The sequence below is a fragment of the Sebastes umbrosus genome, chromosome 9 (genome assembly GCF_015220745.1).
Source record: "Sebastes umbrosus isolate fSebUmb1 chromosome 9, fSebUmb1.pri, whole genome shotgun sequence".
Lineage (NCBI taxonomy): Eukaryota > Metazoa > Chordata > Actinopteri > Perciformes > Sebastidae > Sebastes > Sebastes umbrosus.
Genome location: NC_051277.1, coordinates 17748557 through 17773887, shown reverse-complemented (window position 1 = coordinate 17773887; position 25331 = coordinate 17748557). Strand labels below are relative to the sequence as shown.

Here is a 25331-nt window from a genome sequence, read left to right as displayed (position 1 = left end):
CTGTAAACACAGCCTGCGAAGAAACCCACCAATCAAAAGGCACCAGCAGCACCTCCCAGCAGCCACACAAATCAAGGTCAATGAGCTTGTCTAATTGTACAAATACCGTACTAAGCTCTTCCAAAGAATAAGCAAGAGCAATACTTTAACAAATATGAAAACATAAACTACATACATCATATTTTACAAGGCTGAAATACCATATATAGAGAATACAGTTTCAAATACAGGTTTAGATTTCCAGATACTTAACATTACTCTCCCTCCACTGTAGCTCGGCAAGGCAAACCTGTGTGGTGAAAGACAAGGAGAGAACTTTGTACTAAAAAGAACCATAACTTTCACTTTATTGGCTGTCTCACACTGCTGAAGCCTTATATTAACTTCTTCAACTAAACTTGAAGGATATACTTTTGCACAGAACAAAGACGGTGCATTTTGTCCCACATCTCTGAGTCAGAGTCATGCAGGAAGCCATCACTTCACCACTAGTATGAACAATCGATAACTCTTTCAATGTACATATATGCATGTGAGTATTGCATGAAGATAGACTTAAATATTAACCTAGCCGTTTCGCCTGTGCTGGTGACATCTAAAACATGAATGCTTTGCGGTCTCATCAGTGTGATATCTGGAGGGGATTACAGTGACAGGAGGCGTGCGTTTCCCAGCTGAATAAACTGGCAGGACCCTCAGAAGGCCGGCATGCTTTGTGAACATGATTTGATGCATGGAAAAAAAAAAATCTACCTGTTGTGGCAAATCCTCACCTGACTAATCCTTCGCTGAGGGACTTAAACCAGAGACAGACTCGGGCTGTGACTGGAACATTGTTGGGGAAAGTGATGAGGAACAGTGGAGGGGAACAGCGAACAGGTAATGCTTATTCATCTCCCAACGACAACAGCTGTCAAGGTCCCCTTGAAAACAAAAAGTTTACCACAAAAAGCCTTGTTGAGTTTCTCAGTGAATTTGATATTTACGATGTACCTGGTTGCTCCCAGGTGTAAAACCATAGCTTGCATTGCACGTGAAACAGCAGGGTGTACATGAGGAAGCTGTACGAAGTAACCTCCACCTGTTTTTACTTCCCGATGCACATGGAGAAAAAAAATAGAAAAACTAATAAAATATAAAATGTGCAGTATATTTCCCTGACATATTAACTGTACACACTGTAGAATATAGCTTAAGTAGACAGAGACATAGACATATTCAATAACGCATGTATTTCGTGAAAACTTTCGTGTTCAAAAATGCAGACGCTAGTTTTGATTTTAGATTTTCAAAGTATCAGAATAGTGGCAACTTTATCAGAAAACACTGCAGAATTATGGAGGACGGAATCTTCCAAAATCAAAGATAAATTAATAAATGCCTCGATAAATAAATAAATGTCATTATGACGACACATGTTGAGTGACAGCCCCCTCATTTACATAATGATGCATAAATGCATAAAGAAATGTAAAAAGAAATGTATTTACAGATGTTTAAAAAAAAGAAAACAGAAATAAACAAGTTTAGGGAAATAAATAAGGGGTGAAATGCAAAGGGAAAATTGTGCAGAAATAAATAAATTAATACATACAGTACATTTGAAAATAAAAAATACATCCAAATAATACAATTATTTTTTAATAATTAATACAAAGATAAATAAGTAAAGAAGCAAATTAAAACAAAAATATAAATTTATGTCACATTTTATCAATTAATTAATAGCTACAATTATTTTTAATATTATTTTTGCTACATTTAATGCCATTTATATTTATCTATTGAGTCATTTATTAATTTATTTATTTTTACATAAACACGCAAAATAGGTCTTAGTGCAATTTTGATGTATTTACACTGACGATGTACTTCCATTAACATATAAGCTCAAGAAATATGATTTCATTGCATTAGTGTTGTTTACCAACAAGACAGTACAAACAAAAAGTTTGATGTAAACGACACAGGGACCAGTTACAACATTAAAATACTACCTACATGTTGTCAAAATGATCTTTCATACTTTTAAAACAGTAATACTGCTGTACTTTTACTGAAATACAATTCTAAATGCAGGATGTGTACCATTAAGGTACTCTTCTTTGTGTGGTATTGAATATTATTGGAATACTACAACATGATAAAAGCATGTATACAGTAGGTGGCAGTATGCACCTTGATGTTGCAGCTATAGATAATCGGTGTGCAGAGGAGAATAACTACTGCTCTCTTACATCTGTGGACTAATTGCAGTGGTTATTAATTGTTTTTGATAAATCAATTTCAAACTATGTACCTTGTTTGGAATAAACCTGTTTGAAGCCGTCTCTCTCTTTTTCATTTCTCTCCTCAGTGTCACCAATTACACCTGCTTTCTCTGAGGAGACCACAGCACAGATTGTTTTATTTACACCTCTGAAACGAGGTTAATCTTTGCTTCGACTGGGGATTTTCACTCTGAAATTAAATTCCTGTTGTTGAAAACATACTTCAGATTATTGACTAGGAGCCAAATATTCATTACAAGTGAGTCATCTTCATCACTATGAGGGCCAGTACGTCTGAACTCACATTGAAGGTGCAAGTTGATGAATAAATATCAGAGCTGTCAATCGATTAAAATATTCAATCGCGATTATTTGCAATGTATATATTTATTATTGGAAATCAATTAACACAAAACAATGACAAATATTGTCCAGAAACCCTCACATGTACTGCATTTAGCATAAAAAAATATGCTCAAATCATAACATTGCAAACTGCAGCCCAACAGGCAACAACAGCTGTCAGTGTGTCAGTGTACTGACTTGACTATGACTTGCTACAAACTGCATGTGATTATCATAAAGTGGGCATGTCTGAAAAGGGGAGACTCGTGGGTACCCATAGAACCCATTTTCATTCACATATCTTGAGGTCAGAGGTCAAGGGATACACAACAAGCTAGTATGACATGGTACCAATGGATTCCTTAGGTTTTCTATTTTCATATGATACCAGTATCTTCACTCGAGCTTTAAAACTGAGCCCGCTACAACCTGAAAATCACGAGTTGCGTTAATGTGTTAAAGAAATTAGTGCCGTTAAAAAAAAGTTTTTTACGGCCCTAAATATAAAACAAATATAGACTGAGGAATGATGAGATGTTAAATATGATACTGAGGATACCTCTATGGTGTCACTACTGCGACTCAGCTCACCTTAAATCCTGATAGTCCAGTCAGTATCAGTGAAATGATTAAGTGTCTACACCAGAGGAGTCAGTGTTAATCTGCTGTAGTTGAACACTAATTAAAAAGAGCCTGACCTATGGTTTAAGAAGCCTCATTCTCTCACAGTTAAATACAAAAAGACGCCATGATGCATTTCTTCGCCTTGTCAGTTCTTGACTTCTTTTCCTTTCCCTCCTTTTCTGTTTAGCAGGTGAGAACAAAGCATAGTATTTTTGTACCGAGGTGCCTGAAGGCAACGTGCGCCTGAAGGAACAATAAATGAGCAAATTAGAAAAGAATTTATTTAAGTATGTCGAGATGAATTTAGACCAGCAGCCTCCATAGTGTCCAACACCTCCCTGATGGTCCGTTTATAGGCTGAATTTACCACCTCGTCAGTGCTCTGTAGGGCATGATGTTTAACATGAAGCCCCGGAGAAAACGACGATGACATTTGCCTGCCGGGTTTCAACAGAACAAATGAGCACAGAAGGGGTCACAATGTGAGTACAGGCTACATCCCCCACTCCCATCTGCAATCTTTAACCCCGTCAGGCCTCCCCTTTCCTTCAGACTCTTGTCTTTTGTTGTCATGGAAGCTGAACTTGACTTTTACATTGCACCACATTATAAATGGCTGCTGCATCCAAACACTAAAATCCTGGTTTGGTGATAACCTGCTTCAGGACTTGGAAATCTCTGTTGCAGGCCAGGGCCACCAGGGCAAAAGTAATTACACAATCTGTTTAGGTGTCATCAGCACATAATTTCTGTGGTCGCTCAAACATGAAGGAGACCTTGAGGTGCTTATTTGTGAGTGTGTGTGTGTGTGTGTGTGTGTGTTGCTCATCAGGCCTGGTGAGCTGCAGTCAAGGTGTGGAAATGTAATAAGTAATAAGAGACGCTGTTCTAACTGATATCGATTTCAGATGCCCTTGCAAACAATCAGAGTCAACAACAGTCTTTTATGGGAGAGAATGATTGTGCGGAGGAAGAGAGGAGACAATTTACTGAAGCTTCTCTTATGGACTGAACAAGTCTCTACGTATGGGGCAAAGTTCAACTACTACTACTACTCATAATAATAATAATGACTGCATGTGATTTCAAGTGGATGTTAATACTGTATCTTTATTCAGTCATCCCTTTTTGCAGTTAAAAATAACATCAGTGTGTGTTAACTTACATTTACTGTCAATTTATCATTAAATAAGGATTGAAAAGGGGTCTTTCGGGAAATATCAGAAATGCACCTTTAGCTGGAGGGGCATATGTGTTTGCTTTTGATTGACAGCTGGCAGGCTGAACTCCAGAAGGGGAACAAGACATGAAGTAAAGTCTGCAGCTTATAAGCCATGGGCTGACTGTGTTGTAAGATGTGCTTCTTGGTATCAAAAGACACTGAAGTGGCATTTGCAGGCACATTTACAGTACATGCTGTTTAATGTGCTGCAGCTGAGCAACTAATTAGCTATCTAGTGAATGTTTGCCTGGTGTCTCGTTCAGCGAGCTAAGGTGCAGGACAAGATGTGTGTTCAGGATCAAACTGTCAAACCAGGCAGCGCGGATCAAATATGAATCCAGATTCGGTTACTGTATTGCCTATTTCTCGCCTCAAATGTTTTCAGAAACATATTTTAGGCTGCTTTCACACGAGATCCGGCGTTGCGGCGGATCTCCGCAAAGTTGTGTGGAGGTCTGGGCGAGTCACTGGGCTTTTGTTCCCTCATGGCTGGGTTGTGCAGCTCCGGATCACCGGTTACGATATTGGCCACCGCAGCGTGACATCGGGTTGCGTTTCTCAAAAAGCTGATTTTGTTTCTACTTTTCCGCTGTGGGCCAATGCGGTTTTTGCTGCAGTGGTGCCGAAACGCATTACCCCATTCAAAAGGAATGGGGAAAACTTGTGTTTTTCGCCACATTGCCTGATCTCGTGTGAATGCAGTCTTAGTGTTTAGCTGTATCCCACCAGCTGCTCCGGCTGGTGGGCGGTGCTTAGTTTTGTCTCGGCTGTTTTCAACATGGCGGGTGGGTCACAAACTTTCTAATTTTACAGCTAAACAGTACACTGAAATGTGTTTCTGAAAGCATTTGAGATGAGAAATAGGCATTACAGTAACAGAATATTGATTCATGTTTGATCAGCGCTGCCTAGTTTGACAGTTGGATTGGAGTTTGTGATTGATTGACAGCTGCCCAGAGATAGCTCAGTTGTTATTGGTTGTTTTTGGGCGAGGTAGAAACTTGCAGATGCCATTAGGGGCATGATTTTTTTCACAGATTATCTCTTTCATGCAATAATGTCAGGATATAGTGACAGTTTTAGAAAAATAACTTTTTAAAAGTGACCGACTGCAGCTTTAACGTAGCTATTATTAATATGTCTCGTTAAGAACCTAGTGTGAAGTATGTGGTCTCAGGTCAGGAATGATGAATTTCACTCATATTTGCAGATTAAAAAGCACTACAGAACATACATTTTATCAAGTACAGAATGTTGTAGTACTCAAAAGCGACGAAGGATTTGAATGATTTGCCACCTTTGGACCAGCGGAGGACCTCAAGCAATCTCTTCTTTTATGTGAAAATCAATTTTAAGAGTGAGTGAAATCTTTCGTGATTTATTAACCTGCAATGGTTTTAATCACATTTCCTCGTATCGGGCTCATGAATTACTGGGCTTTATGACGATATATAGCGGCTCAGAAACATTTGTCCCAACAAACAGTAGCGGCTGCAGAATCACTCTGTGGTGTTGATCCAGAACTTTACAATCATTACAGACAGCAAATACTGGATCGAAAAATTAAATGCTCGCTCTCGCTTTTGCTCCTTGACACGCACACTTACACAATTTAATAGCCGCTGCCATAATTTAAATAGAAATAGACAGCAGTGTGGTAAATATTTGGATTGGAACAGTGCATAAAGGGATCATTGGACCACGATTCAATTCGGGACTGAAACATAAACCACAAACATCTCAATACCACAAACCAGAGACCGTTTCATGGCTGAGCCACTGGACTGCGACTCCTCATTAAGCTTGTACTAAACGGGCAGTTTGGGGTCAAACTGAATTCCCATGCAACTCACGATTAAAACAAAACGGGAATTACAGTTTTGCTACTAAAGCAAAGTCTAATTTTATGTTGGCCAACACACTGGTTCAGCAGTTCTGAACTCTGTGGTATGTCTACGTAACCTTTTTATGATTCATTTTGGATTAAAACGTTAAACCGGAGCATGGATGTCTGACATTTAAAAGCTTCCAGGGCCTGCAGGGCAGCTTCTCCTCTCCAACAGCACGAGGCAGAGCTTTTCCTCATGCTTAAAGTGACACCTGCACACTCAGGGATCAGTACCCTGGAGGTGGTTTCCTACCCACCACCCCTCCAACTCCAACATATCCCTAACATCCTTCTAGCCTTGACAGTTCAAGCACCTATTCCCATTGGAGGCTGTTTTCTGTAAATCAGAAAAAAGGATGCATGAGAGCAGGAGAGAGACAGATGGATAGAAAAGATGGTAAATGAGGAAGAGAGAAAAGAAGGGAGACGAAATCATGTCAAAACAAATCAGAAGAAAAGCCTCCACGAGGATCAAACTGCTGTCGGCACTAAGATCAATAAGTCGGCCTAAGCGGGATTTGAGCTGCAGGGCTGGGTGATCTTAGAGCAACTTAGAAAGTTTAGGACAACAGCTGCACAGTATTCTTGTGTGTAAACAGTAGGACTGGGAAGATACACCTATCTCCTGATTCAATGCTATCACGATACTTGGGTGCCAATTTGATATATATTGCGATTTTTAAGTATTGTCATTCTACATGTATTGTGATTCGATGATTTTTTAACTGTTTTAACACTAGACCATGGGAAGAAGTTTAATCATACACTTCTAGGGACTTTTAATTTGAAAAATATCTAAATTAATACATTACAATGTTTGATTTTCAGCATGTATGTAGTCGGAGATGTCCTGAATTCTAATATATCAGTCATTGTCAGGAATTATTTATTACATTTTTTCCCCAGTAATCCAAAAATCAAAGAATAAAGACATTTCCCTCACAAATTAGTGGTATTTTCTATTTAATTTATAAGGGACATGTAATGTTTCATACTTCTGGTGAATATAATCCAATCCATCTTATTTCCATATATGTATTTTATATATACAGTTCCCTTTGTTAACACCTTATTTTGAAAACCAGACGTAGTCACACTTCGCCAAGTTGCTAGTTCTCCCGTCAGCTCCGTTCTCTCTAAACAGCCATGGTCAGCTCCATCGGGGCCGTTTGAATGCATTTAACATAAATGTCAGTATACAGGTGCTCTACAGTTGTAGCATCGGCTGATTTGACCACAGAGATGAGAGTGACAGCTGGCTTGACCGCACGTTACCGCAATACGATAACGTTTCCTGTCCATGACAGAGTTAGCATGCAGCTTTAGCCATGATGTCTAGCTCTGCTTTTCCTGGTAATGTGTTAAACCCAAAGTGTTTCCATACTTTACTGTATGTGTAGTGTTTACCACTTTGGATTTAAAATGTGAGGGTTCAAGTCGTATCCATGTGGATCAATGTTTTTCCCACCCCTAGTAAACAGTATGTGAGGTTGAGTAGCGTACCTGTGTGTGGCTTTTCCTCAAACCGTACACACTATACTGTTTGTATTTTTTGTTGAATACACAATCTACAAAGCCTTTCCTGGACATTTGGCCAAAGAAACGTGATAAAGACATAAAGCAAAATAAAGAAACAGCATTCCAGTAAACAGAATAAAAATGACACCCAGTGGTCTGCAGAAAGGTCGTTTCACAAGCCTTCGTGGCTGCTGCCCAGGTGATAAACTTTACTGTCCATTCTATCTAAAGCCCAACTTGAGCTCTGTGAACAGTCTAGCAACTTTCCTGCGAGGCCTGTGTGAGTCCGTTTGGCTTCTTTTAAGATAAACCGTAAATTGGACAGCTCCATAAAAAGCACTTTGCCACAAACATCGCGCAACATTTCATCTAAAGTCCTTAATGATATGTTTTCTTTCCAACACCAAATGCATTCTATAAACCTACATCTAAACCTCTGCAACCCTGTTAAACACTCCTGTACGCCTATGATTAAGCAGGAGAATGATGCCAGTATAATGACATTAATCTTCTTAATCGCTTTGCCTTCCTGGCATCACAGGAAGGATTCAAGAATGTGAGTGTGGAACAGACACACAAAACATGAGAAGGTTTTTTGTGATTTTAGAGACAGCTGATTACCGATTAAAGTGAAGAGGAATAGGAAAGAAAGCAGGTGTGAGTACAAGTACAAGGTCAGAGTTCAAGTTGATGGAGTTCCTCCATTTCCTTGGTCAGGTTGATATCAGATTTTGCCTGGTAATGTAAGTGCAGGTTACTAAAAACTAGAACCACTGAATTACAGTATGTTCATCTCACAAGGATGCCATGCCTCTATCTTTATAACCCCAGTGTGACTGTCTCTCTATGTGGAGGGTTTCAATATGACAAATTTGAGCAACCTGAAAGCCACATTATGTGAAAGACAAGTGAAGCAAACAACGTGACCTTTAAAGCCGCCGTCTGGGCACATTTTTCTATCCATGACACAAACTCAATTAGCTTAATGTGGAGGCATGTGGTTAGAGGCAACCGCAGATGATGATGAGAACATATTGCATAAAATGGAAATGTAGAATAAACAGCGCACATCAGTTTGAGATAATCTCCTCCGCATAGGCGCAGTTTGAACTTTAAGGTTGGGGGGTTCACAAAAATAAATCTAGAGGAAATGTAATGTGTACAACAGAGGCTTTTTTTCCTGAACACCAGCATCGTTTTTCATTTGTTCCCAATGAGGAGAGAAAAAGCGCTGCACCAAGCGTCTTTTTTCAGAGTGCTCCGACTTTTTGTGTGGCCTCTCTGAGCACTTCTAGTTGAAAATGTCTGAACTTTTCAGATGAAGCGCTCTTCAGCGCCCTGCCAGCGCTTTTCTGCCGGAAAAAAAAAACACTATATGGAAGATGAGTGGTGGAATATTGCAGAATTACCATAGAAACCAAACTAGCACAAACTTCTAAACCCGACACTAAACCAGATACAAAGTGCCGAACAAGAGGCTTCAGAACGGCGGTGATGTCACGGTGACTATGTCTACTTCTTATATACAGTCTATAGTTTAAATTCCTACATGCATTTTTGGCTATAGCCACTATAGGGAGTTCAGTGAGCCCCCTGAACCAACGCAAACTGCGCTTGTTGACCTCCGACTTGTGACACTCGCAGAGCGACAACTGTGTGCCTTTCAGTTAAAGTTTGCATAAAAAAACTACGCTTTTTGTTACCTACCATCTTTCCCAAACCTGTCATCTAGAAATGACACTTAAATACTGCTAACTGGATCTGCAATAGATGTTCTGGCGGAAATGTAGTTCATGCCTACATACAACTCTTGCTGCTGCAACAACAAAACTAAACGGTCTGGTCATTTTAATCTTGCAATCTTTCCTTCACGAAGCACAACATGCTGTAATAATATCGACACAGTAGAGACGACAACATAGAGCCATATTCAAACCATAAATATTTGCCTTGGCAGACTGAGCTATAAGGAGTTTGTGTGTCACTTTTTCCTAATTTTCCTGCCTCTCCCTATCCTGAAGTCCTGGAAACATTTGGCGTCTCTCTCTCTCTTACTCAGTATTTCCTCGCTCTTCACTTATAGAATTCAGACTGCCACTGACATTTGTAACCATCATGTCTTTTATTGTGACAAACTTTTCCATATATTATGCCATAATATGTCCTGAACTGCATTAATCATCAGTGTTAGCTCATTGGCGATGTTGTATGCATCTTCTGGCCTGTGTGAAACTCCACAGAGTTTCAAGCACGTACACACAACATGCCACGTACACACACAAACACATAAACACGCAAGCCATTACACGCTTTCATAGTCTCATACAAATAACATCGGTAAACGCTCAGAACAATGTGAATGTATTTGTAGCTTATTACGATGATAACCGCTTCACTGCATGACAAAGAGTCTCCATTAAAAATGAAGGAAAATTATTCCTCCTGAATCAAATAAAGGAATCAGTGTTATCTGGGATCTTCTTCAGCCATGCCTGCAGATGTCTACAGAGCGTTTCAATAAATCATTATTTGAGGCATTTGGAGCAAAGTAAACACTTATGCTCCGGGCTAATGTTGCGTGCTATCTGTTTGCCAGACTCATTTATCAGTCGCATCATTTTTTTATTTTGCATACAGGTGGGTCAAGAACAAAGTTTTGGAGCAGCGATCGTCCCATATTGGTGAAGTTACTCACTATCCATAACACTGGGGCCCGTCGTAATAATGTGCACCGGGGCCCGTCGTAATAACGTGCACAGGAGCATGTCATAACTACCTTAATGCATAATATTCCTGGACAATAGCAATATATTCTTGTTTCATGCTACTTGGCTTTAATTGTTTTTCATCTACTGTATATGCACCCAAATATTTTTCTATTCTTTAATGTTTGCTTTGCATTTAAACATTTTTCCTACCAGGTTATTTTACTGAACTGTTGAATCAAATATGTTCTTTTTACTTATTACTTGTGAATTTTTCTCTGTGCTTTTCCATCTTTTATTCCTAACATCTGGACATGTTGCCTTTCTTGATTGGCTCTTGATTGACCTCTATGAATGCTATTTCTATGTCCGTGTTGATTGTCCTGTGAGCTCACTGATTTGAATCACGTGGCTTCTTTCTACACTATTGTGTCGCTCAGATGATTGCTAGTTTCTATCTCATGCTTACTGTGAAGCAGTGCAAGATGTGCTGGAATCATGATTCATAGAAGTAGTAAAAATATTGAATTTTTTTGGTTTGATGTCTATACCTGAGACCTTCTTTTTAGTTCTCGATATTCTGCAAGTCAAAACAAAACAATCAAATGGATATAGAAATATGTACTTAAAAATAAGAGTGTGGTAAAAAAAAAAAACAGAGCCTTTGGTGATAAGAAAATGTCATGATATGCGATTTACTGAGAGTTGATGGGAGATACATTTTTGGCTTTAGAGAAAATTCAGTATAAGGAGCTCTCCTCACAATGGAGGTAAAAGTCATTCCACCTTGGACTGAGTTGCCAAAGGGAACAGCTGAGCACAGGGCTTGAGTTTGACATATAAGAGTGGACCATGGCCCCGAGGCATCAGGTTGTGAATCCTTTTACAGCCTTGAATGTTGACAGTTGCATTTTGAATGTGATGCATGCAGAAGTAGGAGGAGGAGGAGGAGGAGGCAAGATGTGTGTTACTGCATCTAACTTATAGCTTTGAAATAGGGCTTCATCCTCAGGCTGCTACACAGACTAACATCTTGTTAGATTATTACATGAACAGGTACACGCACACATGACGAGTGCAAGCAATAACAGCACTAAACGAGCCTGACCCATCCAAGCATGGCCTTGGGAGTAAGGGCATCAAAAAATGACCTCACCTCAAGCTGTTTTCTCTGCGGCACTAACAGCACATGTTGCCCTCCTGAATGCAATAATAGAGCTAATGTTCCTCGAATGCTCAGCAAGTACATTACATTACGTCCATGTGAATTATAGTCTGCCAAGAGGATTCATTTATCATAAATAAATCATCTTTTAAATAATAAATCAAATATTAAATCAATTTTATAGCAACGTTTTCAGTTATTTTTTCCGAATTTTCCATCTGTTAGAAGCTTGAATGCTGTGTTATTAGCGTCACTTCTCTCTATTCTTTTTTGAGAAATTTTCATTTGATATGGTTTCAATAATGTCTGCTGTTAAGTTGACAAAAACGGAGGATGAAAAATAAACAATGACGGTCGTTCGTTCCTCCACCACATCATGTGTACAGGAAGTTTCATTTTCTCATGCGACGTCAGCAGTAGATACTTCACCCTCTCTTCAGCTTTCATGTATGTGTGATCTTCCCATATCCCTACATGAAATTTGTGTCCTTGGGGACTCGCCTTTAACCTGACCTCTCTCTCGAAATAGCCTCTGCGTCCCGTGGGAATTGATTTATGCACACGCCTTCCAGCAAGCTTCATGGAAAACTGTGTTTTTTTGCTCAGCTATGTGGAAGCTGTATGGAAAAAAATATATACAGTTTGCATTATGCAGTCATCGTGTAAGTCAGGATATTGAAGGCTGCGTTAGCGCGGGAATGTATTATATTACTGTGACTTTTTCTTGCATAAGTGAAAGTGGCACAGAAAGTCATATTTGTGCTCACATGAATGCATTTACAGAACATGAACACAGACAAGCTTAGTCACTCACTCACTCATCATCCACTGACTCCCTCACTTAGTCAATTTGCACCACGCTGAAGTAAAAGGGACTGAAATCAAAGTTGTATAGGCTCAAATTTAGGCTACTTATCTCGCAGAATCACAAAATTCGGGCCCAAAACAAACAAACAAATAACGCTCAAGTCCCATGACAGACAGACATTTTGGTTCTCTTGCAAATAGGCAATTTGACTCTAAATATACAGAAGTACAACAAGATTAAAATCCCAATCCTGCCACATAAACATCTGCATCAAAACTAATACCATACCCATTACACTATTTCTATTTGAGACATAACAATCCAGGTTTCCTTGTGCTGCTCTTACGACAAACTTTAATTGGTCAATCAAACCAGGTGTCATGCACATAGGCTGATAACGGAGATAGAAAAACATCATATATTACATTGCTGAACATACTAGTAATCTTTTAAAATTATATGTATAAAATGCAGCTGGTTTTAGATCATATTTCGATCACTTTGATCAGGTATGTGATGCTCTGTGATTGTTTTATTTCACAGTGCATCTACAGGGTGCACAGATGTGGATGCTTCCGTTTGTCCAGTTTAAAAAAAAGGAAGTGCGTCTTTGTTTTGCTGCATGCTGTGTTCTCTCTCTCTCATTTTTCTGCAGTGATACACTTTGTCTAGCACCTCCTCTGCCAGCTGCGGTGGACAATCAGACGAAACCGGCTACAGGATTTTCAATCAACCATCTGCAGTTTGGAGAAAATAAGAGCTCCAGAGTGGTGAGCAAAAAGGGGGAGAAGGTCTGACAAGACAAGCAAACAGCGCAGCAGACTGATGGGAGGCAGCTGGGATTAACGGCCCAGAGATGGTAGAACAAACTTCTAAACCTCGGGGCCACATGAGACACTCAAGAAAGTGAGAATCAGAGAGAGTATAACCTAAACGGTGCCGAGACAAGAGCCCGTTTTAAAGTGTTCCGACTGGTGATGAGGCAGCGCTGTGAGACGACAAAAGGACAGATATTAGATATATGTCACAATACCAGAAATTTTGTAGTCGAAACCAATACCAGTGAAATTCCACGATTCTTAATACCTTATTCGATAACACAGTAAAAAACAAAACAATAAATCCCATGTAGTTCAACTCCTTTATCTTGCATACTGATGATCTGCCTCGAGTTTCTCACCAAAAACTACAATTTACAAGATTACATTTGAACATATCATGATAACATTATAATTCACCGTATCCCATTTTTTTTTGCCCATTGAATAGAGCTTGAATGCATCATAATGTAATTCAATACATTAGCTGCTGACAGCTGACGTTACTAGCTCTCCTCCTGCTGATTTCAACATGGATTTCTTGTTCACAATGTAGCATGATCAGGAAAAAGTCTATCGTCCCTGCGCGGTACACCGTTACCTGCGGTATTGTAGAAAAACAAGTACCATCACGTTTTCATAATTTTGGCATCAACTTGGTATCGGTTCTCGTAACTAGGGATGCACCGATACCATTACTGGATCGGAAATCGGGTTGATACTGACTCAAATAGCTGGATCGGGTATCGGTGACAATGGGGCCGATCTATTCAATTAAATTCTATGTTTATATACTATATGCATTATATACTACATACTTTGTTGCTGCGTTAAAAAGGTTTACACTTGAAATTGTAATTCCTATTGATTTTTAATATATTTTTTTACCAAGTTGCTGGTGTAGGATTTATTATTTTAATGATAAATAACAATTCACTAAATACATATCTATTTATTTATTTGTTACATTTTGTTTTACAACGTTAGGAAAGTAATGTTTAAGTCAAGCCTGATGTTGCTTTACACATAAAAGAATGATCCCAGTCACTTCCACACAGTGAGGCATACAGCTTATTAATTAAACACTGGTATCGGATCGGTACCCAAAGCCCAGGTATCGGTATCAGGATTGAAAAAGTCAGATCGGTGCATCCCTACAAGGTTCAAGGTGATATAGTAGGCTATACTATTTAGTCATAGTCGTGCACCACATGCATTTGGAAAAAAAAAGGGAAAAAAAGATTGATGACTACTCACTAACTGAGTCACTTGCACTCCCTCACACACTCTGATGTTTAATATATTTAGTTACTGAACGTTGTAACATTAGACCCTGATAATATCACACATCACAGCAGTTTGATCAAAGCCCTCTTTAACCAAACTGCATCCGCCTCTTCCCTTTTCCCTTCCCTAATAGTGATCTACACAGTTTTGCCACACCAACAGCGAGGCTCGATACATGACATTTTGGCTGTGGTGAAATGTCAGCATACTGTTCTCCACCCTGTGGATGCGTTTGCAAGTGGAGCGGGCAGCAGATTTAGAGCTGGTTCAAAGCGAACTGAACCACATGTGACCTGCTGACCTTTTCCCCACACCCAGTGTACATTACTCTGTGATATTATTTCATCACAGCGGTGCTTTGTGTGGGGCTGGAGAGAGGTGACAGTAGCCGCTGTGAGAAATCTCTATTCAGCCCCATTTAACTCAGAGTCAATAGAGGCAGAAATGCAGCAGCAGCAGGCAGGAAGAGTCTTCAAGACCAAGTTCATTAGGATCAAAATGAGAGGCTTCGCCATTTATAGGACATCAAAAGGTAGATGGGTGTTGGTGGGGAGGAGGTATGTGAAGCTGTGTGGGGCCTGAGAATAACAACATCATCTTTTCTCCTCTCCTGTGGGATCCTGCTATTCATGTCCTGGAAAACAGAGAGACAGAGAGAGAGAGAGAGAGAGAGAGAGAGAGAGAGAGAGAGAGAGTATTGCATGCAGAGCAAATTAGGGCTGCACGATTATCGCCAAAATGCTAATTATGATTATTTTGATCAATATTGAGATCACAATTATTCATCACGATTATTCATAGATTTTAGGGACAAAATATTTTTATTGCAATTTCACATTTAAATAAACAGAGCGCTGCTTTCACTTCAATGTTGTGCTGCAGTCCAACTGTCAAATTCTACATGTTATCCTTTTACTTTGTTAGTGTTCATCTATAGTGGTCATTTGCATAAAAACACAAATCAATTGATTAGGAAATAAATTGTTGTATTTTTATTTAAATATTTGCTTTGATTAAAAGAAAATCTTGGCATGAACAGTTCTAATTATATATTATAAGCTGCTTAGAGCTAGTGTTAGTAAGTTAAACGGGTCATATTTATCTTTAATATATATTGCTGTGAAAACACCTCCTTCAATCAACTGGATTTATTCAAGTTTCTCACCAAAAAGTACATTTTACAAGATTACATTTGAACACATCATGGTAGCGTTGTAATTTACCATAGCTAAATACTGTTTTTTTTAACTGAGTAGAGCTTGAACGCACCGTAATGCAACTAAATGGAACCTCAGTTAATATAGCTCTTTAGCTTGATTTAGTTTTCTATGAGCGGAGCACACATTTTAATGTCAATATCGCAGTCAAAAATCGTGATCGCGATTAATATAAATTGTGCAGCTCTAATTCATTCATAAAAAAAAGATCAATTAAATTTTGGCAATATTTAAATCAGACTGATCAAATTCCTCTTGCATACAAAGCTCTCATATCCTCAATCATCAATCAAAAAATTTGAAATAGAATCAAAAGATGAATATACAAAAGAATGGAGAAATTAAAATAAAATGCAACACCATCAATCCCTGAACAGAGATAGCCGAGTAGCAGAATAAGTCAAGGCATGGCAAGCAGCTAAATTTGTCTTTTCCTGCCATAATATGAGGCAAAATAAGTAGAAATACTTAAACAAGCATAATATACTGTATGTTCAACATGTATCCACATACTATATTGAGGGACATGTAAAGTATTTTATGCTTAGGCAACACAGATGTATTGATTTGTCACGCCTATAAAGGAAACTGAAATCGAGAGAGAGAGATTTTGGCAAACCACTAAATTCCCTCACAGACAAGGGCCTATTATAGCATAAGAAAGATCTCTACATAGACCCTATCCCCTCATTAAAGTTTGTCTAAAGTTATTCAGTAACATTATTCAACACATCTTCATGTATGGAAGTGAAGTGCGGGGCCCTCTAATGAACCAGAGGAACTAAAAAAATTGAAAAATGTCACCTTCTGTGAGGAAATCCTCAGGGTCCACAGAAACAGCCCGAACCATGCATGTAGAGCAGAGCTGGGGGAATTCTCTCTGTCTCTCCACATGATTAAAAGAGCGATCCGGTTCCAGGTTCACTTGGCAAAAGCTGATCCTGAATCCTACCATCACATAGCAACAGCCTGTGTCCAGAGACAGATCCTCTGAGAATCAAAGAAACCTACCAGCTAAATAAACCAAGAGCTCCATCATCTCTCTAAAACACATCTAAAATGAAACAAAATCCATCACCAGGCTAGCATTTTATCATTTATTGAAAGTAAAATACCTTGTCAGCATTTAAGACCCCAAACAGAGATATGCATATTAACAATGTGCAGACTCAGCGACCATAAACTAGAGATGGAAACAGGTCGTTATCATAAGGATTGGAAACCCAGAGAATCTGTAAACACTGTTTATTACAGTAGCAAACCTTTCTTCTGTTCTGGCCGCTGTATGAAGCTCTCAGATAGATCTTCCTAAACCATGTTACAGCAGCAGAGACAACAGGCAATGAACTGATGAAGAACAACAATTCATACATTCAGCGGCACAGTACGCAACACTCTGCCACCATATTGGATAGGGGCGGGAATCACCAGAGGACCCACGATACGTTATTATCACAATGCTTAAGCCACGATACAATCTTACTGCGAATTTAAACATTTTGCGATATGCTGAGTATTACAATAAGCTTTATTGCGATATATTTCAATTTATTTCCCTTTTTCAACTGCAAATTGTGCAGTTTGTCAACATCTGTTTTAACTAATAAGCTACAGTCTTCACTCTGTTTATCTCAGCGGTTTCATTCACATATCTTGAGGTCAGAGAAAATGGCCATGCCAGTTTTTTCTTCACCAAAATGTAGTGTAACTTTGGAACGTTATTTAGCGTTCTTCCCGACAAGCTAACATGACATGGTTGGTACCAATGGATTCCTTAGTTTTTTGTAGTTTGATTTTATATAATATGATACCAGCATCTTCACTCTAGCTTTAAGACCGAACCCGCTACAACCTCTGAAAGACAGAAAAGTGGCCGTCGGATTGTTAAGAGGTTAATAGTTTATATAATAAGAGATCTATACTTTCACGTCTGTGTATCGCAAAATATCGCGATACTATGCTGTATTGATTTTTTGACGTTCCAATTAAAATCCAACTAAAAAAAATTCCAATATGTATTAGAACCGATAAAACTCTATGGCAGGGAAATCTGGGCACCAAAATTAAATCATGAATTTAACAAATGTGACAAAACAATAGTAAAATATTTCCACATAGAGTTCTGTCAGAACATCCTGCATGTCCAGGGAAGGACGCCAAACAATGCGCCTGTAGAGCACAACTCAGCCAACACCCCCTCATACTGAAAATAAAAAGTATATAGTCACCTAAGAACTAGTGGCTCCTAGGCATACCATCACACAGCCCTAACATGCCAAGAGCTAAAGCCAGAGAAGAGTCCTGAGGCTCTGTCTGGACGAGCGAACATGCCCTGGAGGACAGCCTCGGGACCACAACACCAACCCAATGAAACCAAGACAAATTATCAACAAACAAAGAGACAACTAAAACACTGAGTAAATTAAAATGCTATCTGACAGTAAACAGAGACTTAATATTAGCAAATAATCTGACCACAGTAAAAAATGAAGAAAAGTCTTGACTATGTAGAGACTCAGCGAGCACAGCCTGGCTATAGATATGAGTCGGCATAGACAGAGCTGGCTGCCAGAGGAGGAGAGACTCTGCTCCCAGTGTAACAGACAACAGGTAGAGTCACAACTACATTTCTACAGGATACTACAACACTTTCATAATATAATAAAAATGCACACTGAATTTGAAAACACGAGAGACATAGAGAAACTCCCATATTTACTTGGGGGAAATGCCCAAATATGAGACGATTGCAGCAAACTTTATCACCTCATGTCATGACCTGAAGACAACCAGAAGAACCTGAGAAACACAACTCTGTATTCACTTCTTCTTTTTTTTTTTTTTTTTTTTTTACTTTTTTTAAATGGTTTTATTTTTATTATCTTTTTTTTGCAGGCTATATATCAGTCAGCCTGGTTGGTAGGCCTATAGTGAAGCCTGTAATCTGGTTTATTAAAACCTGACTGACAGGCTTTACATTATTTGATTTGCAAATAGATTGGTGATCACATTTTGCTATTAAAACAGTTGCTATGAATGAATTTTGATATTATAATTCTGTAAAAATATTTGAATTATTATTAACACACACACACACTAGGGCTGCAGAATGAATCTATTATCAATCACAATCACGATTTTGGCTTCCCGCAATTAAATGAACATGATCGACTGTGAAATGTGTGCTCCGCTCATAGAAAAGCTGCATATTCAATTTGAGGGCAGAAGCAGCCTGTAAAAAAGCTTTCCTGAATGTTGAGGCTGTAAATGCTCTGAATTCAGGTGAAGACAAACCTTATTTTAAGTCTTATTTTGATGCAAATTACACAAACAGCAGGAATGAAGCACAACATGGAAGTGAAAGCAGCGCTTTGTTATTTAAAGGTGAAAATTGCAATAAAAATATTTTGTCCCTAAAAATCTATGAATGATCGTGATCTCAATATTGATCAAAAATAAGCGTGATTACCATTTTGGCCATAATCGTGCAGCCCTAACACACACACACACAAACAACATCAACACACACTTCAGTCTCAGAGAGATGGCGAATGTGTTAGCAAACCATTGCGTTCACACATCAAGGAGACACGGAACGATCTAAACATTATGGTCAATAACTCCTGAGGAAAATATCTGGTTCTTTAGCTGCTAAATGTTCCACTAGAAGCTAGTCGCCAACTTTGTCTGTCTGCAGTTTGGCGCTTGGCAGGTATAGCAAACAGTGGGTTTATCAGAGCTTTTTCCCCTGAAAACATCTGCCTGCATCTGGAAACAACGTTGATGAGAGCAGTGAGAGAGGACCACAGCAGTAAAGTCGTGAAAACAAAGTGAAAGAGGACACCTTTGACATAACACACAGTCATTTGATCCGTTGTTAATGCCAAAAATGCTGATTGGAGCAGCTACACACATGGGACAAATAAGTCCCATGTGTGTAGTCTGGATTCTAGATGTAAGTAAAGGACAAATTTCAAATGCCATGTAATAAAAAATCTGCTGTTAGGAATATTTTATTCTGGAGGCATCACTCTATGCCTGCAGTGCTTCATCATTATTCCTCTGCCCTCACAGCACATCCCTATTAGTGAACATCTCTAACCAAGACGAGGCACACACACACACGTGGGTCAAGGTCGGGTATTTATATCATGAGCTGTATCCAATTAAGTCAACATGTCAACCTGAAACCGTCTGCAGCTAATGGGCTTCCATCAGCATGAAAGATGGCTTGATAAATATCAAAGGCGAGGACAGACGAGAGAGGAGACAGCTTGACATTAATGATAATTCAGGGGATCATCTAGATGGAGATGGCTGTTCTGGTGCACGGATCAGATACGCGCGGATCAAAGTGTCAACATGGTTCACTTGATAAAATTATCAAGCTGCGTTTACTTTTGATTATGATCTCTCCCCAGAGAATGAATTATGTCGAGAGTTAAGATAATCAATCATAGCGGAGTGACTTATGCTGCTGTGTGTTTATGAGCTTATACAGGCCCCAATAACAGAGGGCCTGTTTCTCATTGTTACACCACTGTAAAAAGTTAAAAAACTGCTTCAACAAAAGCTCACTTCCCTGAACTATACCTCTGATGTCGGTCCACATTTACTCTCTGCGCCACGGGGAATTTATTCTTCAGAAAGAGATCGTTCACAGCTGTCTGTGAAGTTCTGACATTTTCATTCCGTCTGTGTATAAGCTACTTCAACAAAGGTTATTCCATTATCTGTCACTGTCTATCTGCAATGATGTACAGAAACATATGCACAAATACTGGCCTCGCAAACCTTTATCTCCAACCGTCAATTGCGAAATGCGCTGTAAACCACAACCTCCGACTCCTCCTGTGAGAAAGTGTGTTTTCTTAATCCATTAACCTGTGAAAATGGCTGCAGGGGATGATGAAGAGCTCCTCCGAGACGCTCTTCCCTCTGGCTAAACCAAAACCTCTTCTCATCCAAATAGAAGCACTCAATCTTAAGGACAAGCGTGGTCAAAAGCAATGCAGCAGCACACCGACTGCAAGCGTGCGGGTCACCTCACCCACAATATAAGTGCTTTAGATTCAGTTTTACAGAGCAGAGTTGTCAAAATAATGTGGAACTGATACCTGGATCATTTTATCTTCTCCAGACACCTCATATAAACCAACAGAGCCCGGAAAAATTGCAGTGAAGTGTACGACATCTCTGTAATTTGTCATTCTCGAACATCACTTAACCCTTTAAAAACGGATCACCCCGCAGGCGGCCGCAGGAGATCCTGATCACCAGAGCATGATCCTGTTTAAATCAATGTAAAATAAAAACCATAACAGCTAGCACATTCATTCTTTCTGCAGCAGAAAGCTAAGGCTTCCGTCTTTCATGTCATCATTTTGTGCGGCAGTGATGACGTCATTACTTTGTGTTACACGCCGAACGTAACAAAACTATCAAAACGTCTTTGCACTTGATCTGCTCATAAAAATTTGCATATTTTAAGGACTAAACAATGTGCATAGTTCCAATAAATTGTGGAGTGTTACAACATATTTTGTTTATGTTTCTACATGTAGAAATCTTTTGGATCAAAAGGTTTTGTGTGTTTATTTAGTAACATTTTATGAAAAAAACAAGTTTGATTTTTTGTATTTTTGACATTATTTATGACAATTTCAATACTTTTATCAATTATCCTAGTTTATTTACTGACATAACCTTGTAGCTTAGGATGTAAAGATTTTAGGGATATGAAGCATTTGAAGAAATGACATCACACAATCAGCAAATATACCAATATAAGCAATTTCTATTGCAGAGTTCTAAAGGTTAAGGCAGTTTACATAACAGTCCCAGATTTATGTAGTTTTTTTTTTTTAAAACAATGGGTCCTTGATTACAGACCGTTTTAGGCCCCAAAAGGCGTCGGGCAAAACAGCGCCTGTTGATTGGGGCGTGTTGCTTAACCGGGCGATCAAATGTGATCATCGGAAAAATGTGTGCTCTCTCTCTCTCTCAAAGACAGTACTGAAACTATCACTACATGAGATATGAATTCCCCCTTCCCTCTCACACTCAGGAGCTCTCTCACACCTACCGGCATCAAAACAAGAGGAACGAAGTGGTAAAGTAATAAATCCCGCCTCTCGCTTGATTTGATTGGCTGCCTGGGCCAAGTGTGACATTGACGAATGGGGCGACTCTACGCCTGGTGCTGAAAAGTTGAGAATATTTTAACTTTTATACGTGTCTAAAAAACAAACAAAAAAACACGGAGCAAGAAAAGAGCACAAAGCAGGCAACCCATACACAGGAACACAATGGTTTTGTGGGCGGACGTTTCTGGCGAGGCGTTTCTGTTGACACGTCTCCGTGTGATCAGGGCCTTAGACAAAAGTAGGCTTCTTATTTAGCCAGTGTCTGCCAATTTTAGCAACTGTAGTAGCTACCATGCAATCCCATAAGCTACCTTATTGAAAGATATGCTAACTTTTGACCTTGAAAGTAATACTCGATTACAACTGTAGGCATAGTAAGCTATAGTTAGCTGGACATGCAGCTAGGGATTCCTTTACTACTTGTGTATTTGGTTTTGGAAAGACTACAAGAAGACACTACCCTGCAAACTATGGAGCTACGATTGGATAACCGCTGCTCGGGTTAGGGGGTTTTGCCAACGATCGATAGGATAGCGAATGACCCCGCTAACACCAATCCTGCCCATACGGTTCCTAGGGTTTACTCCCAAAACTGTTCATCAATGTGTCAGCGAGGGCAACAATATCTCTATGAAAGTAACACCCTGTCATATCCATAGGGAAAGATGGAAAGGTGGAGATTTTCCACTGAGATCTCTCTAAAGCACCTGGACATATCGCTCTCTTTCAGCCGCACCATCAAGCCTTCGGGGCTCTCCGAGACGCCACCGGGCCGGTTGATTGATTCCACCCTCAGAGATTAATCTAGATATTGACTGTGTGCGGTGTGAGTGTTAGTGTGTGTCTGGCTGTTTGAGTCAGAGAGAGAGAGAGAGAGAAAGAGAGAGAGAGAGTGTGTCTGATAGAGATGGAGCCAGTGGGCCCAGTGATCTACAGCCTGTTTAGATCCTCATTTCCCAGAGTTCATAGCTCTCTTCCATCAACCCGCAGGCAGGGAGCCAAGCCTTTGCTCTCTCCTCCGCGGTGGTCTAATTCATTCTCACTTAGGAAAGGTAAAGGCTGCCTCTGTCTGCCTCAACAGGTCCAAAGGCAACTCATTTTTATCACTTCTCTTTGATCCGCCATCTCCATATTTCTTATCTTTGATTTATTGTGATGATGCTCTTCTTGTTTTTATGCTGCATGTACTCAGCGGAAAAGGAAAAAAGGAGCCTCGGTCTCTGAAGAATTTCCTTAAGCAAAAGGTTAAATAGGCGAAAGTGTAGCCAAGGGAAGAAAACAACCTTATTACAAGACACGTGCAGCCACCCACATGCAAGCAGCCATAAATAGGCTACGCACTGAAAACACATGCAGGATTGTGCACGCTTGCACACCTACACACGCTGTCAAACTCTCCCATTTTTGAAAGCAGATCAGCCTCTAATTTTGCCAGATTTAAATAACTTCCTCCCAAGCAGATGGTAATAAAATGAGGCTTTTCTTGGATGTCAATCCACTGTGGGCAGGTAGGTGCAGCTAGAGCAGGTGTGTGTCGGTGAAACAGGGCCAGGGGCTTGATGCAGATTTGCACTTCATTATATCCAGCTGTGCATTTTGTAGCTCTGACAGACACCGACACCTCGCTGACACACACAGATGGCCGTCCACAGCTGATGACAAATCAGGCTGGAGTTTTGTGAATAGGGTAGTATTACTGTGATAGGAATACTAATGACACTTTAATGCTGGAGGGGAAAACCCTGGCTTGTGGCACGAATGAAGCAATGATTGACAGCAGATTTGCATAACTTCTTTCCCACATAAGAAGTTATGTATCAACAAGACGAAGTAATACAAATATTGTGACATGGTGGATTTGTATTGCCCTGCCAATAATTGGTTGCACAGTTTATTAGGATATTGATTAGTTTAGAGGACATGCTATTAAACTTAATGCCGTGGACATAAGAGACTGGCTCAGTATTTATTCATGTGCATCTACTCTTTATTTATAGAGCTGTCATATTTACTGCTTTGAATGAGCCATCAAAAAGTATATCATTTCATATACCAACTAAACCTGAGAATCTGCAGCAGCGACAACAACAACAATTTCATGTTTCAATGTGCTTCACAATGAATTGAAGTCACAATCGGACAGCAAAAAGCCCCAGTTAGACCAAAGAGTTTGATGGAGGATTTTTATCGAAAAAGACAAAATATATGTGATGATATATGACACCATTGCTAAATGAAAGAATATATTGCATTAAATGTCAACATATACACAAGTGCAACAACATCACAACATCTCCAAACCAACAGTAAATTACATTTCTATAGATGGCACTGACCTGGATAGATAGATAGATAGATAGATAGATAGATAGATAGATAGATAGCCTGTGTATACAACTGATTATCAATTAGTGATACTGATCAATTATAAATATGTTCAACCCCTCAATGTAGCCTTATTGGAATAAACCAGAAAAGAGGACAAATAAAAAGAGCTATGAACACCACAGCGGGTGCAACAAAGCAATATTAAGCCACAAAAGTTAAATAACCAGATGTTTCTCATAGGATCAACAGCAGATACATCACCAAAGCAACAACACAGGACATGCACAAACATTATAAACTACATAACTTGCAGCTGCATCCACAAACACACGCATATTAAAGCAAAGGAGTGACTGCACAGTGTTTACACAGCACATAGCCATGTGGTTTTACAGTGATTATTAATCAGTATTATTGGACTCACCTGTCTGAACGAGTTTCTGTGGGCCTCGTGCATCGTGAAATCTCCCTCCATCTGCTCCAGGTTCAACTTCTCTGCTCGTTTATTCTCAGTGCATCATATAATATAATATAAGCAGTCCACTCAGCCTCTCTGTCCCACTGTGATACTCGTTTTCCAACATGTTTAGCTGAATTCGGCCCTGCAGACACATCACGGATAGTTGTCACAAACAGCAGAAAGGACACTTCTTCGCCTTCTTCTTCTTGTTCGTCTTCGCCTTCGCCTTCGCCTTCGCCTTCTTCTTCGCCTTCGCCTTCTTCTTCGCCTTCTTCTTCGAACGAGCCAATCATGAGCCGAGCACAGCCGCAGCTTGCCAGCCTGCTCCACCTAGCTGCTACGTTAGTTTAGCACCACGGTAGTTATTTTGACTAGAAAAACCACAAATACTAACTATAATAACTACATTTATGATCAAATTGACACGTGTTCTATTACACAGACTTGTGATAGTTATGGAAAGTTACATCTCCTCTCTTGTCTCATATAATTCCTGCACCTCCAGCTGCAAGACTACATCATTCAGAGCA

At 39.5% G+C, this 25331-nt stretch overlaps 1 long non-coding RNA gene across 1 annotated transcript; it reads right to left on the bottom strand.

Moving 5' to 3' along the window:
• LOC119494480 lies at window positions 1-25331 on the bottom strand. The gene is made up of 3 exons (XR_005208222.1): window positions 24766-25331; window positions 774-923; window positions 1-289 (listed from the first exon to the last, which is right to left on the bottom strand). It is a non-coding gene; the product is annotated as an uncharacterized LOC119494480 (long non-coding RNA).